The 17,900-nt window shown below is 36.2% G+C and overlaps 1 protein-coding gene across 1 annotated transcript in view; it reads left to right on the forward strand.

Moving 5' to 3' along the window:
- The window catches only part of Mhcl (Myosin heavy chain-like), a 719,798-nt gene that overhangs the window by 659,471 nt on the left and 42,427 nt on the right, over positions 1-17,900 (forward strand). The window lies entirely within an intron of this gene.

A 17,900-nucleotide genomic window follows, 5' to 3' on the forward strand; every position in this document is an offset into this window, starting at 1 on the left:
AGCTAATATGGTGCTTTGAATAATTTCTCTCTTATTCCATATAAATTTATTCGGCTGACTTTCTACCATACCAGCTTTGTTGACTCTGTTGTCTATTTCCATATTTAATTTACCATCTTCACTAAAAATCGTGCTTAAGTAGCTGAAATGTTTTACTTGTTCCATAGGTTCTCCATTCACAACACAGTTGACATTTTCAGTGTTTCTGTCTATTTTCATTGTCTTGTTATTGCTGACCATCATAGCGTATATCTATAACAACAGTTATTCAATTTAGTAAGGGAATCTTGCAGACTTGTAGCGGATATTTAGAGGTATAACATCATCTGCATAAAGCAAAGAGCTGACATTAATATCTCCAATTTTGATATCAGGTTTAATACCACTTTCCTTCATATTGTGATCCATATAGATAATGAATAACAGAGAGGATAATGTTTATCCCTGTCTCACACCACATTTAACATTAAACCATCTTCCTGTACTTCCTTCAATTCTAACTGCTGACTTACAACTCAAATAAAGACTAAATATTGCTTGATATAATGCTGCATTGACATCATATAACTGTAGCGTTTTGAATAGCTTCTCTCTTGGCACCTTGTCATATGCCTTTTCCAGATATACAAAACTTAAATACTGATCTTTGTTATATTCCCATGATTTCTCAACTATCTGTTAAAGTGAAAATCTGATCCTGACAGCCTCTATTTGGCCTGAATCCAGCTTGTTCTTCACCAAGCTTCTCTTCCACAATACTTCTCAACCATTTCTCTCGCATACTTGCATATATCTTACCAACACTCAGTAATGAAATGCCTCTGTAATTCTCACATTCAGTTTTATTTCCTTTTTTAGATATGGGTACTATAAGTGCTCCACTCTAATCATCTGAAATTTATCCCTCTGTCCAGGCTTTCTGAAGTATGCAGTGCAGCCACTGTAAGACTTTCATACCTCCATACTTGAGCATTTCTGGTTGACATCTACACCTGCAGACTTTCCACATTTGAGGCTTTTGATGGCTTTTTCTACTTCAAGTATGGACATGTATTCCTGATTGAATTCTTGTTGAGCGTATTTTGCCACTGTGCTGTCATCATTGCTTGTTTCATTTAGCAATTTTTCAAAGTAATTACTCCATACTTCAAGGATATCTTTTTCTCCCATTTTCATATCACTTTAATCATCTCTGAAGCCTTTTACAGCATTCTTTCCTCCATTTCTGAGCTTCTTCAGCAACCTCCAGAATATCTTGCCACCTTCTTGATATTTATTTTCTATTTTATTGCCAAAGTCCTCCAGTGACTTTGGCAATAAAATAGAATCTAGCCAGTTTTACACAGAGTTTAGCTTTCTTACATTTATCTCTGTATTCTCTAAGAGCACAAGTTGACTTATTTGCCAGGAACTTTTGATATGCTTTCTTCTTTTCCTTCACTGCGTCTAACTTCTTGTGTCCACCATGAAGTTCTGATTTTTCTATCCTTGCAGACAACCTCACCACATGCTTCTCTGGCTGAATCAATCACTGTTTTCTTCAAGGCTTGCCACTGAATCTCCAAGGTTTGGTTCCTGTTCTCAAACTCTTTTCCTTTTTTCTTGAATAATATATGTGTATTTTAGTGTACAGTTCAAATCTGAGAGCTGCTCAACTTTTATTCGCTTTAAAACTTTCTTACATGTTATTCTTTTCAATATGAAATTCAATTTTATCCTGCTCAAGACTAAATGGTCATGACTTCCAATTTCAAATCCTCTGTACACTCTGGTGTTTTGCATCAGTGAGAAAACATCACTATCAACTATAACATAATCAATGAGACTTTTCTTATTCCTTGCCTCTTCTCTCCATGTGAATTTGTGCACATTTTTATGTTGGAACATGGTGTTAGTAATAACCAGTCCATGTACTGAGCAGAAATCCAACAGGTATTTGCCATTATTATTATTAGCTTTGCTCTTTTCTCCAAATTTTCCCAAAACATTTTTGTATGTCTGACAATCATTTCCTACTCCCCAACAAGGACCAACTTTTCCTTTTTCATTGTGTTAGTTGCGTTCTCTAAATTCTCAAAAAATTCCTCCACTTCTATCTTAGTAGAACCTTCTGTTGGACCATAGGCACAAATAAGTCTTATTGTCCAGTTCCCCATTCTCATATTGCCAACCATCGCTCTACTTGAGACTGCCTGCCATTCAAGAAGATTAGCCTTGTATTTAGTGTTGAGTACTATGGCTACTCCTTCTTTTCCTTGATTGTCATTGCCTGAATATAACATTTTGTATTTATTGCTCAGAGAGATCTCACCAGTTTTTGTCTTTCAGTCACCCGTATTATGTCGATCTGGTATTTATCCAATTCCTCAGCTATCTCTATTTCTTTGCCATTCAGGCTTCTTATGTTGATAGTACCAAACTTGAACTCTGCTGAGTTCAAATTTGGTAACTTTTAGGATTTGTTCCAGTAGCTGACTTTTCGTTGTTTGTCCTGGTTTGCTGGTGAAAACAACAGGGACCTTGTTTAACCTGCCTATGCCCCAGCCGGTATGAAATTCTGTCATGTTATAACATCATTTGATATTTTGGTTTAAGCCAATAAGAATTACAATTTGGTCGGCTAAATCCCAAATTGCCTGCCCATCCTCATTCGTTCAGTATTCAGGTAGATATCCAACAGGGTGCACCATGAGAAGGTGAGGATTGGACATTAGGTCAGAAATCCTGGTCAGTTCTCCTCATTCCTTTGAAGGCTATGTGGAGGTCTCCTCTCAGTTATATAGCTTTGATGCTTAAACACCCTTTCTCTGAATATTTAATGATTTTAAAATGCAGTACTTCTCTGTTATCTGACATTCAGTTAATCATCTGAGTTAGTTATTCAGCCTATAGGGCTATATAATGATTGGCTAGCTAACTATCTAGTCAAGAGAATAGAATATGTGGCATAAATGCTTGGCAAAATTTTTTAGATAATGGATAATTTTTTTTTTTACTCATTGTGAGACTATTAATCTGCTGATTAGAGAACTAAAAAAGCATATTAAAAATAAAAAAACTCTAAGCGAGGATTATTATTATTACATGACACCTCCATGGAGTCCGAAGACTCATCAAGGGAGGACACCTACTCTACATCTCTCTGACTCCACCACTCAATCCACCAACTACACCAGTGCCATCTACTGCCCGTCACTGGTATTTCCACAAACATTCATGCCCATGCAGGATTCAAATCCGCAGCCTTTTGGCTGGAGAGCAGATACTCCACCAGGCTGGCAAGTGTGTTCTCTATATTTAACCCTTAGCTCACCCATAGTACTAATGTACTTCCCAACCTTTCTTGGGTGGGATTCACATGTAAAAAGTAATAAAAATCCTTTCTTTGAACCATGCCTATGCTACTAATATTTGTGCTGCAAGATTTCAACCAATCATTGAAGTTATTTCTTCATGTTATTACTTCTAAAAAAAAAAAAGCAGCAATATAATATTGGTAAAATAAGTTTTGAGTTATTGCAACCTCAACATTTTGATCCTTTTCTTGAATCATTGTCAGGAGTATATATTTACTGTAGGCTTGGCACAGAATCTGGCCCTTATAGGCCCTTGTTTGGTTCAGGTTTACCTTCTTAAAAAACACAAACTCTTTGTAAGCAAGACGAAAAATATTTTAATTAATTAGGTTAAATAATTTAAAATGTACTTAAAAAACAAAGCCATAGATTTTTTTAATTTTCAACTTGATTTTCTTCTTTTATTTCAACTTTTAAAATATACATTCTATGTGACGTAACAGACATTTTAAACATATAAATATTTCTATTATCTGTTATCTTAAATAGGGTGCTTAAAGGTCAAAGCTGTATAACAGAGGAGACCTCCACATAGCCTTTAAAGGAATGCAGAGAACTGACCAGGACTTCTGACCTAATGTCCAATCCTCCCTTCTCGTGGTGCACCCTGTTGGGTATCTACCTGGATACTGAACGGATGAGAATGGGCTGGCAGTTTGAGATTTAGCTGACGAAATTGTATTCTTATTGGCTTAAACCAAAATATAGAATTATGGTACAACATGACAGAACTTCATGCTAGCTGGGGCATCATCCAGTTAAACAAGCCCCCCCCCCCCCCCCCCCCCGATTGTTTTCACCAAGGAACCGGGGCAAACAGCAAATAGTCAGCTACTGGAACAAATCCTAAAACACACCCCATCTCAATATCACCAGAGTTCAAGATCGGTACTATCAACATAAGAAGCCTGAATGGCAAAGAAATGGAACTAGCTGAGAAATTGGATAAGTACCAGATTGATATAATTTCGTCTTTCAGTGTCTCAGTTGAGACACTGAAAGACGAAAACTGGTGAGATCTTTCTGAGCAATAAATACAAAATGTTATATTCAGGCAATGACAATCAAGGAAAAGGAGTAGCTATAGTATTCAACACTAAATACAAGGCTAATCTTCTTGAATGGCAGGCAGTCTCAAGTAGAGTGATGTGGGCAAATATGAGAATGCGAAACTGGACAATGAGACTTATTTGTGCCTATGGTCCCACAGAAGGTTCTACTGAGGTAGAAGTGGAGGAATTTTTTTGAGGATTTAGTGAAAGCAACTGACACAATGAAAACGGAAAAGTTGGTTGTTGTTGGGGATCTAAATAGCAGAGTAGGAAATGATTGTCAGACATACAAAAATATTTTGGGAAAATTTGGAGAAAAGAGAAAAACTAATAATAATGGCAAATACCTGTTGGATTTCTCCTCAGGACATGGACTGGTTATTACTAACACCATGTTCCAACATAAAAATGTGCACAGATTCACATGGAGGAAAGAGACAAGGAATAAGAAAAGTCTCATTGACTATGTTGTTGTCTATAGTGATGCAGAACACCAGAGTGTACAGAGGATTTGAAATTGGAAGTGATCACTATTCAGTCTTGAGCAGAATAAAATTGAATTTCATATTGGAAATAAGATCATGTAAGAAAGTTTTAAAGCGAATAAAAGTTGAGCAGTTCTCAGATGTGAACTGTAGACTAAAATACACATATATTATTCAAGAAAAAATGAAAGAGTTTGAGAACAGGAACCAAACCTTGGAGATTCATTGGCAGGCCCTGAAGAAAACACTGATTGATTCAGCCAGAGAGGCATGTGGTTAGGTTGTCTGCAAGGATAGAAAAATCAGAACTCCATGGTGGACACAAGAAGTTAAGGAGGCAGTGAAGTTAAAGAAGAAAGCATATCAAACGTTTCTGGCAAATAAGACATCTTGTGCTCTTGGAGAATACAGAGACAAATGTAAGAAAGCTAAACCCTGTGTAAAACATTTCAGCTACTTAGGCACGATTTTTAGTGAAGATGACAAATTAAATATGGAAATAGACAACAGAATCAACAAAGCTAGTATGGTACGAAGTCAGCTGAATAAATTTATATGGAATAAACAAGAAATTATTCAAAACAGTATATTAGCTGTATGCAAGAATGTGTTCAAACCAATTTAAACTTATTGATCTGAGAGCTTGGTCAATAGTAAAGTACTTGACAAAAGACTAGGGTCTACAGATATGAAAGTCCTGAGAAAGATTAGGATCATTAACTGATGGCATCAATGGCAATATCATATTAAAAATAAGGATATTAGGAAAGAACTTAACATGGTTAGCATCCAGTAGTGTGTTAGCAGAGCTAATCTCAGGTGGGATGGTCGCTTAAACAGAAATGGGAGAGGAAAGATTAGCAAAATAAGTATTCTCTGCCATGTTGGCAAGAAAAAGACCTAGAGGAAGACCAAGACACAGGTCGATTGATATGATAAAAAGTGCATTAGAAGATAGAAATATACGATCTGATAATGGAAAATTGTAGATAGGAAGTTAGTAATGATGTAAATTTTTCATGTAGTACTATCATATCCTGTACATGCCTTGAGGATACAATGCAGGAATTTGATGATGATTATCTTAAATGTATATCCAAAAGTATACATCCAGTAAATCCTCAACTTATGCAGACTCACAAATATGCTCATTCAGCACAATTAAGTGCCACTTTGTAAACATAATAGATGTCTAAAATAGAGCCGAAAGGCTTCAATTTGACATACGTAAAATATTAAAATTTGGAATATTATGGATCCAACCATATTTCAGAGTCAAATCTCAAAAGAATCTTACCTTCAGCATTGGAATTACCTGGTTTCCCAAGAGCCAATATGTTCACTGCATAAATCATAAGCTCTTGGGTAAGTATTTGAGACTTTTTCTTAAATTCCTTCCAATTTTTGGCTGTAAAATATGGTTGGATCCTTAATATCCATTGTTTAATATAACAGATGGTATTCCTAGTATGCTAATGTACAGTTGATATGTCACTGCTATTTTGTTTATTTCACTACCTTGGGCACAAGTTTTCTTATTAGTGAACCTTGGTAGGTACTTATTGCAAACAAAATATAAACCCTAAATATGTCTTGAAAATGTTTACAAAGAGTAACAGTGATGTGAATATATGTTTTTACAGTGATTAGAGGAGGTGTGTTATTACTGAGGAGACTAAAAATAGAAATTATTAACAACATGAAAATATAATAAGTTCATAGACATTGTGCTTATTTACAAAATGAATAAATCGACAGAACTATTATAAATGTTAAAAAATGTTTAATTTACTTGACCATAAAAACTCTGGAATGACTTCTAATGGGACTATATTGATCAAGTACATATAATAAACAACTAGTTTTCAAAATGGCATACCTTTTGTTTGGTTCCCCCATGGATTCTATTCATGTTAAGTAACGTTTAATTTTCCTGACCATAAAAGCTCTGGAATGATTTCTAATGGGACTATCTCCTTTCTTTTAGGCTAATGGGACTATGTTGATCAAGTATATATAATAAACAACTATGTTATACCAACTAGTTTTCAAAACGGCATACCTTTCGTTTTTGCATTATGCAGCACATGAAAACTTCAACCCATGCAATCCATGGTTGCTTCCAAGAAAAGAGGCATATTAATTGATGAAATTTTTTTGTTTTGTTTTGTTTTAATGTGTTTATTTTTGTGTATATTTATTATTCAGCCTGGTTGGCTGTGTGATTAGCATACCTGCTCTCCAACCAACAGATTGGGGGCTTGAATTCCACCATGGGCATGGATATCTTTGGGTTGTCTTTAGGTGGAGATGAATATCATTACCTGGTGTGAGACCACAGTTTCCAGACTATGTAAAAATTTTAAAAAAATTTACAAAAAAAACAGAATATAAAATGGATAAAAAATGGCAAAAGAAAATCCTTAACCCACCCACATTACAAAATGTACTATAGATTTATAATAACCTTCCTTGGGTGGGAACCACACAAAAAAGAAAATATGTAAATTATTATTTTTTAAATGTAAATACATATCTCCTTGAGATGGCAAAATAATTTTTGTGTTTTCTTCAGAAAACATTTTTGGTTTAAAAGTGGGAAGAGCATTCTTTGCTTCTGCCATTGTTTTTTTGAGTGGACTCTCAGCTACATAACAATGTTCATAAAGTCTTCATTGTTAAAAAGGATACCAGTTAGATTCTATTCATTGCTGAATGGAGTTAGATTTCCTTGTGGTATTTCATAAATAGTCTTCTATGTAGTTTGTTGCATAGTCCATATATTTTTTCCTTAACTCAGTGATTGTTGAATGATGATTTTCTCTTGTACATTGAAAGTAGAAAATGCAATAGTATGGCTTTTGCAGAAGTGGATAGAGAGGGAGAAAGAGAGTTGCACATCTTACTATCTGATTGCAGATAGTAGAGATAGTTATGTCCAGGACATAACTGATAATTGCCTTGTTTACAGGACGTTACATATAGTCCAGGTTTCCAATGTTTGTTGCAGAACATGCAGAGATCTGAATCAGTAAGATGAAATTTGAGGAATTTCTGATATCTTGCTTGGTGTTTCCTATCTTGTATGGAAAAGTCCCACCAGAAATTGAATGGTACATATGCAAGTGAAGAGGTGAACACAGGTGGAATAGCCAGATGCATTGACATCAGGGAATGGTGTATGTTCTTATAGTGGGTAGGTACTTAGAAGGTGCAGCGATTAAATTCTTGGAATGGCCTCATACTATTGCATGGCAAGTCAAGCAGAACAAAATGATTATGCTTGTGTGGACATGTCTGTGCTATTTCCATGAGTCATATCAAAACAATCAAGCCAGTACCTGACAAGCTGTGTTCAAGTTTTATTCTTGAGAGATACTTGTTACATTAAATTAAGAAATCTAAACACGTTAACACAAGATTATTTTAATATCTGCCAAATATTTCAGTCTGAAATTAACAGACTATCCTCAGTGGCTTGATAGGAACAGTTTTTTACAAGGTGAAATACAAACAATTGATCATTCAAAAGTAGAACGAGCCTCGTGCTGTTGCATTGCTAAGCACTAAAGAGAGGTAAATTTCAAAGAGAGGTGATGAACAAATTATAGGTATTAATTCACACATTTATATTTCTTGTGTTAGAGTTTGAATGTGTACGTTTGTTGCTTTCTGCAGAAAAAGGAATGAACAGAATTTAGAACAGTGCATTGATCAAGTTTTGTGTAAAGTGAAGCAAAAGCACAAGTGAAAGTCTAGAGAAGAACACAGAACTCATTACCAATCCATATTGTTGATTATAAAGAATGTCTTGATATTTAAAAAAGGCTTGGAATTAAATTTAAATAAAGCCTGTTGTAAAATTCTAAGGTTTTTTCCTACTTTCATTTGTGAATAGGAATGCAATGTACCAATTTGCTTCTAGGTTCATATATGATATTTGGATGTACTGGCTTCTGCAAAAGGCATGTCATGTTCTTGATAGCTGACTGCATGGTGATTAAGGGACCTCTTAACAGCTTTCTTAATTATCTTAATCATCATCATATGTATCAAGGATTTAGGCCTGTATGGCCTGTTCGCCTTAGAAGTCATCGTTGAATCGTTTAAGAGGACGTCCTGGTTTTCTTTTTCCTAATGGCTTGTACTTTAAGGCTTGTTTTGGTACTCTTTCTGTTTTCATTCTTTGAACGTGTTCCATCCATCTATGTTTATATTTTTTAATTTTTTCAATTACTGGTTCTTGATTTAATTCTTTCATAATATCTTCGTTTCTTTTGTGATCAAATAGGGTATACTTTGCAGTTTTTCTCATAAACTTCATTTCTGCTGTTGTTAATCTTTGTTTGTCTTTTTGTTTTATTGTCCAGATTTCGCTTCCATACATTAAGACCGGTAGGGCTAATGTATTGTATACTTTTAGCCTGGTTTGTTTTTGAACTAGGTTTGGTTTAAATATAGAGTTAATTACTCCTGTTATTTTTAAATATTTTGCAATTTTTATGTTTATATCTTTTTTCATTTTCATAAGTGATCATACATCCTAGGTAGTTAAATGAATTCACCTGTTCTAAGATCTTGTTATCTAATACTATTTTAGTTCTTGCTGGATCTTGTCCTTTAAAGGCCATAGTTTTTGATTTTTCCATTGATATTATCATACCATAATCTTTGAATATCTCATTTAGATTTAAAATAGCTTTCTGTAAGTTATCTTCAGAATTTGTTATTATTATTTGGTCGTCTGCAAAGAGGTTATTATTATTAATTATTATTAATACTGCTTATTATTAATTATCTTAATAATAAGCGATACATTGAAGAATCGGGTTATTCACATCCAAAATAGACACAATGCTACACTAAACAACATATGCAAGCTTGCCAAGTGATGCAATTTAACCTTAGGAAAATTGTCAGATGTCACAGCTTCAGGCTGATGAACACGTGGAGTGCTGCAACGAATCTCCCATGCCTAGTCAAAGTGCCTTGTGATCTTACACAAATAATACACATGACTACTAGAATACCAGACAACTCCAACCACTCTCCAAATACTTTGGACCACTTCCTCACTAGTAATTCATCCATGTAGTCTGTCCTCTAGGTAGTTCAGACCACAACCTCGTGCTGATCTCTTCTCTTATGAAACAATAACAAACAACCTATCAGAACGTATCATCAAAATAATTTATATCAGCATGGAAACATTTATTCCCTGTTCCACCCTGAATTCCCATCCCCTGTTCTAAGCCTTGGTTCTCCCACAGTCACACCAAAGCTGTACAAGAGAAAAATTGAGCATACCATAACTGGTTTTCATCCAAACCTCCATCTATCTATATTGCCTATACCAAAGCCTAGAATAGTTGCAAGAAAACTATTAACATGTCAAAAACTGACTTTGAGAGGGCTAAAAAGAGGAAATTTGTATCCTGTCCACATGGATTCTGGTTTCTGTCCAACACTGCTCCCACCACTCTTGCGTCATCATCACCCACAGAAAAAGCCAATCTCCTGGCTTCCCATTTCTCCCCTAATTCTAGTACTGCAATTTTTTGTAAATGTTCCCCAACTATCCCACACACTCTATACTCAATGCCCGGTGTGTCCTTTTGCCAAAGAGATATCAGGAGAATTTTGCTCAAATTGGATACTAAAAAGTCTCCTGGCCCTGATGGCATTCTTCCAATTGTCCGAAATGTCTGTGCTTTAAAGTTGATTCCCATTCTGTGTTGTCTTTTTACACTCTCTTATTTTCCTGGTGTCTGTACCTTGCAATATGGAAATTAGCCCATTTTCAACCTGAAAAAGGGAGACAAATCTATACCCTGAAACTACTGTCCAATTTATCTTACTTCAGTTCTTTCCAAAGTAATAGAAAGAGCTGTCAACTCAGCTGCTACACTATCTTGAAGACTTTTGGCTAATAAATGACTGCCAGTGTGGTTTCTGTCACTGTTGGTCAACAGGTGATTTACTCACTTATATCACCCATATCTGGACAAATACCATGGACAAGTTTGGTGAGTCTCAAGTGGTTGTCCGTAATCTTTAATACTTTTGACTGAGTCTGGCAGCTCTATTTAAGTAAACTCCCATCATTCGATCTACCCCCCCCTGACTTCTGCAGTTAGACTGCCAGCTTGCTGACTGGATGTTCACTTTGGTGATGGTGGATGGTTACAATATCTTTTAAGTGTACAACTGATGCAGGGGTTCTTTTGGCTGATAGAACAAGGCTCTGTTCTATCAGCCACCCTATTCCAGCATCATCAAATTTCTGACATGTACACTCAAGGGCGTGTATAGGATATTATTATTATTATTATTATTATTATTATCCCAAGACCCCATGAAGTCAAATACTTATCTAGGAGGTCCTTTTGTCATATACACAGCTCATCATACCTTGCCTTAAACACACTCAAATTCTCTGCAGACACCACACTCATGCAAGGCATTCCAATCATTCACAACTCTACATGCAAAACACCCTACTTATACAGCTTCCAGGGATAACCTCTGGTTCTCCCCTGATCTCTCACCGTTTTCTGTAAAACCTCTCCAACATTGATCCTATAACAACCCCTTACCAACTTGTAGGTCTCTATTATATCACCCTTCCTCCTCATATTCAACAGTCCAGAGATCAGAAACTACCTTAGTCAGTTGCCTCTGTACACTTTCCAACATCTCTTTGTCCTTTTGAAAACCAGATGACCAAATCTGGTCATCTGGTTTTCAAAAACCAGATGATCTGTCATCTGGTTTTCAAAAACCAGATGACAGATCTATAATTTGATGCCCGAGTTCTATCACCTCCCTTATGAAGTCGCACAATCTTTTCCTCCTGCTCCTTTGGAACTCGACCCAGTGCAAGACTCATATTAAAAAGATATGAGACAGATGTCAACTCCATGGCACATTCCTTCAGAATACATGGTAATATATTATCAAGTCCCACAGCCTTATTAACATCAAGTTTGCTCAATTCCCCATACACCTCTTGCTCACTTACAGTCAGTCTCTCCTTTCCATCATAAACTGCTCTTAATCTCTCCACATGATGTCACATTCACAAGAATGAAAGACCTTTATGAACTGCATATTAAATATTTCTACTATATCTTCTGCAGTAGTTGTCCTTGTACCATTTTCTCCAATCATTCTTTTTTTTTTTTTTTTTTTGCTGGCTACATATCGAAAGAACTTCCTAGGATTCTTTTTGGCTTTATTAACTAGCTGCTGCTCATATCTCACTTTTGCTACCCTTACCAACCAAGACACCCTCCTTGCCTGATCTTTATAATCCTCATGGAATTGGTTATTACCCACTTCTCTTATGCTGTCTCCATGATGCCTTTTTTCTCTGTATCGCATGCTTAATCTCTTCATTCATCCATTTCACACCTACCTTATTTATCCTTCTGACCCTCAGAATACATTTAGACATTGCTTCTACTAGATAGTTCTTGAATATCTTCCAAGCTGCATTGATCTCTTTTTCAGCTAACTCCTCATTCTATGCTACACCTACAAGCTGTCTCCTGAGATCTTCATAATCATCAGCCTTGTAGTAGTTCCACATACACCCTTTTCTTACAGAGGTCCTCACACTGCTGGCAACCACCCAGCTAATCACTTCATTGTCACCTTCACTAGCTGGAGGGTGATTTGACACCTCATTTATAATTACATCCTCTGATGAGATGATCAAATCCAAGACCCTCAATCCTCATTTGCCCTCTGTTACATACTGTCTAAGGTAATTGTCCCTCAAAAACTCAAACTCGTTTTCTTTACTTCCAGTTGCTATCTCATCATCCCAGTCTATATTGCTATAGCTAAAATTGCCCATATTAATTGGACTTTTCTTATTTGCTTGGCTAATTTGATTATGCATTTCATAGTCATTACCATCCTCATTACGAGGTCTATAACAACATCCAACTAAGTATTTCATTCTATTTACCTCTATCTCACACAATACTGCCTCAAAACCACTGGCACTATTTCTCTCTTGTATCTCTACTTTGTATGGACTTTCTCTATCATCAATAGCACTCCCCCTCTCTTTTTACCCTTTCTATCCTCACGAAACATATCATACCCTTCCATCTCTATTCCTGTCAGGATGTCATCCTCATCCAACCATGTCTCACTTATTCCAACAATATTTGGGTGAACTAACACAATTAATGCAACCATTTTATTTGCCTTGTTTTTTGCACTTTTAGCATTTGTATACAAGCAACTTCTTCCTGGATCAATAGCTAGTTCCACTGACACCACTTATTAGATGTAACTTCTCCATGCTTAACTAGAACCATTCCTGTTTCTCCTTATTCATCTTTGAATCTTCTTCAGAGCTAACTGTTTTCCTTTGATTCCAGATCATCCCCCTTCCCCTTTTTGTCTACACATGCATTCACATCCTCTTGGAGCATCTACCTTTCTCATGCTGTGTTCTTCTGTCCACCCTGAGCCTCTCCGTTTCCCTATCTGTGTTGTACGCCTGTTCTCTCATTCTCTATACTCATGCCATTCACTTCTTCATTCATAACCACTTCTTCAATCTCTCCTGTCTTACTCACCCATTCTTCCACATCGCTTACCACTTGATCAAATTCATTCTTTGCACTTACTTCTCTACCTTCCAGCAGCAGTCTCTCGAAGCGACTTACACCAAATCCACTCAATTGCATTCCATCGCTCCTATACAGTTCACTTCATCCTTCAAACTCATTCCTCACATTAACAAACCGTACTCCTTTCTCCTCACACATTTCCGTTACCATATCATTCCTAATCCACCTCATCTTACAACTATCATACCTTAGCAACACACCTACTACCTTTCCTATCACACTATTCTCTTTTTTTGTCTCAACAACCTCCTGATATCCAATCAGATGTGTTCTTTGTTTGTAATCAAGTCATTTGTACCTATTGCAACTACCACTCTTTTGCTTGCTTACTTCTCATATCTAATGCCTGAATCACTCTACTCAATCTACCTCCATTAAAACATACTTTATGCACCCTCTCATCCAGCACCCCTTTAATAATTGAATCACCATACAACGCCACTCACAAGTCTTTTGTTACCTCTTTTATACCAACATTATTTGTTTTCATCATTTTCAATCTTCCATACATATTTCAAATTCTCTTAACTTCATTCCCCATCCACTCACATTTCACAAAACGACTGAAATCAAAATTGAATTCTTGCATGGACAAAGCCACTGCCATCTTACCTTCACCGGTTAGTATACTTAGCTCTAATTTCAAAGAATTCGTTAATATACCCATAGAAAAATTCCCACACACCAATAACACCGCAAGTGCACAACTTTTATAGCAACTCTTATTCATGAACACACACTTATATACAATTAATTATTTCAAAAAACTTATCTGAAACTGGAGCCCTCTTTACACATCACTACTTCTCACGACACTAGCGACACCACCCTTTTGATAATACTACATGAAGAAATTACATCATTACTAACTTCCTATCAACAATTTTCTTCCAAATCAATCTGTTATCTGTCAAGACTCCACCATTATCAGATCTTATATTTCTATCTTCTAAGACACCTTGTACTGTATCAATCCACCTATATCTTGGTCGTTTTCCTGCCAACCTGGCAGAGAACACTTGTTTTTCTAATCTTTCCTCTCCCATTCTGCTTAAGTGACTATACCACCTGAGATTAGATCTGCTAATGCATTCCTGGATGCTGACAATGTCAAGTTCTTTCCTAATATCCTCGTTTTTAATATGATATTGCCATTGATGCCATCTGTTCATGCCCCTAATCTTTCTCAGGACTCTCATATCTGTGATGTCTAGTCTTTGGTCAAGTGTTTTATTTCTAACCCCACTTTCAGATCCATAAGTTAAAATTGGTTTGAACACTATCTTGTATACAGCTAATTTAGTGTTTTGACTAATTTCTCTCTTGCTTCTAATTTCTAATTTCTAAACTCTCTCTCCATTTGACTTCCTACCATACTGGCTTTGTTGATTCTGTTGTCCATTTCTATATTTAATTTGCCATCCTCACTAAAAATTGTACCTAAGTAGCTGAAATATTTTACTTGTTCTGTAGGTTCTCCATTCACGATGCAGTTGATATTTCCTATTGCTGCCTATTTTCATTGTCTTTGTCTTGTTATTGCTGATTTTCATATCAAATTTATTACAACAGTTATTCAATTTAGTCAGGGAATCTTGTAGATTTGTACTGGATTTATTTAAAAGTCGAACATCATCTGCATAAAGCTAAGATTAACATCTCCACTTTTGATATCAGATTTAATACCACTTTCCTTCATAATGTGATCCATATAGATAATGAATAACAGAGGGGATAATTTACATTCTTGTCTGACACCAGATTTAACATTAAACTATCTTTCTGTGCTTCCTTCAATTCTAACTGCTGACTTACAACTCAAATAAATACTAAATATTGCTTGATATAATGCCCTATCGACACCATATAACTGTAGCATTTTGAATAATGTTCCTCTTGCCATATGTCATATGCCTTTTGAAGGTCTACAAAACTTAAATACAGATATTTGTTATATTCCCATGATTTCTCAACTATTTGTCATAAAGTGAAAATCTGATGATAGCCACTATTTGGCCTGAATCCAGCTTGTTCTTCATCAAGCTTCTCTTCCACAATCCTTCACAACTGTTTCTCAAGTATACTTACACAAATCTTACCAGGAACACTCAGTAGGGAAATACTTCTGTAATTCTCACATTTAGTTTTATTTCTCTTTTTATTTACAGGTACTATGAGAGCTGAACTCCAATCATCCAGAATTTGTCCCTCTGTCCAGCCCTTCTGAACTATGCAGTGCAGCCACTGTAAGACTTTTATACCTCCATACTTGAGCATTTCTGGTCGAATATAATCTACTCCTGTTGCCTTTCCACATTTCTTGCCTTTCAGGGTTTTTTCTACTTCAAGTGTGAAATGTATTCCTGACTGTATGTCTGTTGAGTGTTTTTTACCACTGTGTTATCACTGCTTGTTTCATTTAACAATTTTTCAAGGAATTTGACATTATTCCATACTTCAAGGACATCTTTTTCTCCAGTTTTCATGTCACCTTTATCATCTCTAATTCCTTTTACAGCACTCTGCACTCTTTCCTCCATTTCTGAGCTGCTTCAACAACCTCCAGAATATCTTACTCCTTGATATTTATTTTATATGTTCTTATTGAAGTCTTCCCATGACTTTTGTTTAGCTAGTTTTTGCACAGTTTTTAGCTTTCTTACATTTGTCTCTGTATTCTCTAAGAGCACAAGCTGATCTATTCGCCAGAAACGTGTGATATGCTTTCTTCTTTTCCTTCACTGCCTCTTTAACTTTCCGTGTCCACCATGGAGTTCTGAGTTTTCTATCCTTGCTGACAACCTTACCACATGCCTGTCTGGCTGAATCAGTCAATGTTTTCTTCAGGACTTATCATTGAATCTACAAGGTTTTGTTCCTGGAGATTCAGTGGCAAGATCTGAAAAAAACATTGATTCAACACCATATTCCTTTTATATCTAAATGTCCTACTCCAGCAGACTACCAACCCAGTAGACAGTTTTGCTGATCAGAGCACATCGCATTCCTCCCTTTCATTTGACAAACCCAGCAATAATGCAAATCACCATTCTCCAGAGCATTAACTACTACCACCTTAAATACAGATCTCCAAACCATTCATCAGTGGAATTAGATTATTTTTAATGTCAATTTCTTTGTAAGCCAAACACAATTCTGTCTTATTTCACACAAAAAGGAACCCTTCTCTTCCTGCCTTACTTTTGACAACATCCAATTTCCCGATGATGATGAGATTTATTTTTTTGGTATAACACTAACCTCAAATCTCTCTTGGCACAAACATATTAGAAATATTGCCTCCTCTACCTCGAAAAAAAGTTAGGATTTCTTTTTTGCTCAAGGCATTACTTTAAACAACTTCTAACTTTATATATGTTAGAAGATACCTGATGCTGGACCATGCCTTACTTCATGTAATATACATCTGTTATATTATCTATAGACACTGGTCCCTCCCCTTTTTTTTTCTTTCCTCCTTTCTTTTCTTCTTGATACCTTCCCCCCAATGCTATTAGAGTATTCGAGGGCTAGGGGTTAGTCTTTCCTATTTTGCTATTTCATCTTATGTGGAAAGGGACTCTGCAACCCTACCACTTTCTTCTTGCAGTGACTTCGCTCCAAAATGCTACTACGATTGTGCCTAATAACGCATCTCATGCTGCATCGGCTGTCGCGCAGAATAATCAGAGCCGCGTTCAGGGGCTTAGGCAGAGGGTCCTGTTTGAGAATTATATTGAGATTGTCTGTAAAGAGATGGATAGGTATAAAATTGACATCTTGGGAATTACAAAGACCAGATGGAATGGAAAAGGTCACTTCAAAAGACAGGATGGTAAGCTAGTTATTTACTCAGTTGGTGACTCAAAACATCATGGGGTAGCTATGATACTGAAGACAGCTCAGGCAAGAAGCCGTCTTGGTTATAACCCCATTAATGATAGGATACTCTCCATTAGACTTAAGGCTCAGCCTACCAATGTATTAATTGTGGTAGTTTATGCACCCCACACGGATAGGCCTGAAGAAGAAAAGAATTTTATAAAAACTCACAAACTGTTTTGGACTGCCTACCAAGGAGAGACATACTGTACATCTTAGGAGACTTAAATGCAAAAGTGGGAAAGAGTATGAGAGTCACGCTAGAGTGTGGCATGTTGGTCTGGTTGAATGTAACACCCATGGTGAAAGGCTGTTGGAATTTGCCTGTGCTAACAGATTAGTTATTACCAATACCTGCTTCCAGAAACATCCATGATGGACCTATACTTGGACATCTAACATTGATAGGTCAAGGCACCAGATTGATTACATCCTGGCTCTCCAGCAGTGGAAGACAAGCATCTCTGATGTGCA

This window comes from Typopeltis vanoorti, chromosome 24 (genome assembly GCF_054136105.1).
Source record: "Typopeltis vanoorti isolate ZY-2024b chromosome 24, IOZ_Tvanoo_1.0, whole genome shotgun sequence".
In the NCBI taxonomy this organism is placed as follows: Eukaryota; Metazoa; Arthropoda; class Arachnida; order Uropygi; family Thelyphonidae; genus Typopeltis; species Typopeltis vanoorti.